The 3396-nt window shown below is 46.6% G+C and overlaps 1 pseudogene; it reads left to right on the forward strand.

Moving 5' to 3' along the window:
* Positions 1-495: 495 nt before the first annotated feature.
* Positions 496-593, forward strand: LOC119820077 (annotated as a pseudogene).
* The last annotated feature ends 2803 nt before the right edge of the window (positions 594-3396 follow it).

Raw genomic sequence — 3396 nt, forward strand, 5'->3', positions numbered from 1 at the left:
CCTGTCTCGAAAAGCGCCCCCCCCAAAAAAAAATGATTCTGTGACCCAGCACTTAGGAGGCAGAGGCAGGTAGATCTCTGTGAGTTCAAGGCTAGCCTGGTCAACAGAGTACTTTACAGGACAATCTCCAAAGTGACAGAGAAACCCTGTCTCAAAAGACAAAGAAAAAAATCACAACAAAATCTCCACTCGACCCCCTCCCATCACCCAGTATCTACCAGCTGATATTCGGTTACTAGAGTAGAAACAGGCTTTAACAAAACCCTAATGCGCAATGAACTGTGATTAAAAGCCTGGCGAATACTAAAAGCAACGCTTTCAGGAGGCTGCGAGCAGGAGCAGAGGGTGTGTCCTTACTTGCGTGGGTGGATGCTGAGGAGTAATAAAGCTGTGACTTCCCTTGATCTGAGAAGCAAGCACTGTGCCATTCTACGCTGGTGGCCGACTTGCTTTTCCTCTATGGTGGGAACCGCTCTGGATTAGGAGGGACCACCAGAGCAGCACATGCACTAAAGCTGGAACTGTTCAGAGAAGATTCGCAGGGCCTCTGCTGAAGAATGGCAGGTAAATCCATCGAGTGGTCCTTAGTTTTTCTAGATGGTACGTTCGAAAGCCTAGAATAGGGCCTAACGACCCACAGGAGCCATGTGTCACTTCCCATCTCTCATGACAGCCCACGGGGCAAACGGACTGTTTCTGTGGGGAGATTCGGAGCTCACCTCTGCTCTGAGGTGTCCGTCCACCCAGCAGACGGTGCTCTGGGCAAGCAGCTAAGGTGTCCGAGAGGGGCCTGATTCGAGGCTTGCCCTTAGCAAGCGACATCACTAACCAGCCGGTCCACCATCTAACTGTTCATGGAGCTTTCAAATAGACAGTGATCTCATTAGCTTCCTTGGATGGTTACACCTCCGAAGCTTCCAAATATAAAACGATACACTCCACTCATCTGAGAACGAGTGTGCACGTGTGCACACTTGGTCCCGAGTCAGTCTTTCTCCCCAGTGTCATGGCCTTTCTGCAACTGTTCATTTTCAGTGTACTTGGTCCCGAGTCAGTCATTCTCCCTAGTGTCATGGCCTTTTTGCAACCATTCATTCTGAAAATTTTCAATTATGTAAAAAACATTAGCCGGGCGGTGGTGGCGCACACCTTTAATCCCCTTTAATCCCAGCACTCGGTAGGCAGAAGCAGGAGGATCTAACTCCCCTCTTCTGGCTTCCATGGTCACCTGGAGTAAGTATATACCCCTATGCACATAATTGAAAATAATATATTTTAATGGTTTTTATTGAGCTATACATTTTTCTCTGCTCCCGTCCTCAGCCCCCCCTTCTACCCTCTCCCATGACCCCCCACGCTCCCAATTTACTTAGGAGATCTTGTCTTTTTCTCCTCCCTATGTAGAACCAAGTATATCTCTCTTAGGGTCCTCTTTGTTATCCAGGCTGAAAAATAATATATTATAAGAAAGATTTAACAAATGTTTGACAGGCATGATGGCACTTGCTGTAATCCCAGTACTCAGGTGGATCACTGTGGGTTCAAGGTCAGTCTTGTCAATACAGTGACTTCCAGGACATCCAGGACCACATAGAAACCTGATCTCAAAAAAGTTTTGAAAGTTGTGTGTATGTGTGTATGTGTGTGTGTGTGTGTGTGCATGCGTGCATGCACATTATAGGTTGGGGGCCTGTGCCTTGGCATTCACAAAGGTCAGAGAACTTTTTGGCATTGATTCTCTCTTTTGACCTGTAGTGATGAGCTGCGGGCTGCGTTCCCGCTGCCCGGCTCCCGGCCACCCGCTAGCTTATACCCCGAAATAACAACACACAAATTGTATTCTTTTAAATACTGCCTGGCCCATTATTTCTAGCCTCTTATTGTCTAATTCTTACATCTTGCTTTAACCCATTTCTAATAATCTGTGTAGCACCACGAAGTGGTGCCTTACCGTTTAGTTTCTAGCATATGTCCATCTTGGGCTGGAGCTTCATCGCATCTGTCTCCCTGAGCAGAGGCACGGTGGTCTGTCTAACTTAGGAGAGGCATAGCATCTGACTGAGCCATCTACCTCACTTCCTTCTTCCTGTTCTGTCTACTCCGCCCACCTAAGGGCTGGCCAATCAAATGGGCCAGGCAGTTTCTTTATTAGCCAATGGGAATCCTCCATCATTGACCTTTACATGGATTCCTGGGATCAAACTCAGTTTATCAGGTTTGTATCATCAAGCAGCAAATACCTTTACTCAGTGAGCCATCTTTTTTGTTTTTCCCGTTTTAGATTTATTTTATGAGTATGAGTATAAATATTTTTTTTTTTTTGAGACAGAGTTTAGCTGTAGCTATCAAGCCTGTCCTGGAACTAGCTCTTGTAGACCAGGCTGGCCTCGAACTCACAGGGACCCACCTGCCTCTGCCTCCCGAGTGCTGGGATTAAAGGCATGCGCCACCACTGCCCAGCGAGTATAAATCTATTTTATATGTGTATTTTGCCTGAGTGCATGCATGTATGAACGTATGTATGTGCTTCGTTGCTCATGCAATGCCTACAGAGGCTAGCAGAGGGCGCTGGAGCTCCTGGAAATGGAGTGACAGTTGTGTGCTTGCTCTGTGAATGCTAGGAACCAAACCTGGGTCTTCTAGGATAGAACCTTAACCTCCAAGTCATCTCTGTAGGCTCCCAATTGAGCCATTTTATCAGCTCCTAAAAGATTGGTTTTTAGCTGGAAGATGGTAGCTCACACTTTTAATCCCAGCACTCGGAAGTCAGAGGCGTGGGGAGGGGTAATCTCTGTGAGTTCAAAGCCCATCTGGTCTATAGAGCAAGTTCCAGGACAGCTAGGGTTGTTACACGAGAAAGCCTGTCTCAAAAAAACAAAACAACAACAAAAAGAATTTACTAATAGATTTGCTTAGGTGACTTTAAATCACACGAAGTAGAATTTAACTAAGGGAGTGCTGCTTCCAAAATACTACAAAGAGAAGCAGTGTGCTAACCGGGCCTATCAGAATCAAGGGAAATTCAGGATGTTAGGATGTAAATGTCTGCTCACCAGTATTGACCAGCCTTAAGCTCTGTTCCCATGACAAAAGAGACAACCCTGCTTTACAACCCCTTTCTCTGCCAGAGAATTTACCTCTGTGAGTGACTTAAGGCAGCAGTGCAGGGAGACAGCCATTAAGTCTTGCCCTACAATAAAGTTCCCCCCTTCAGTTATTTTCCTTAAGAAAAGCATAATTTGGGGGCTAGAAAGATGGCTCAGCAGTTAAGAGCACCAGTTGCTCTTCCAGAAGAGCTGGGTTCAGTTCCCAGTACCTGGTGGCTCACAACCTCCTGTAGCTCCAGTTCTAGGGGAATCAGACTCCCTGTTCTGCCCTCTGTGGGTACAAGGCACA

This window comes from Arvicola amphibius, chromosome 7 (assembly GCF_903992535.2).
Source record: "Arvicola amphibius chromosome 7, mArvAmp1.2, whole genome shotgun sequence".
NCBI lineage: Eukaryota > Metazoa > Chordata > Mammalia > Rodentia > Cricetidae > Arvicola > Arvicola amphibius.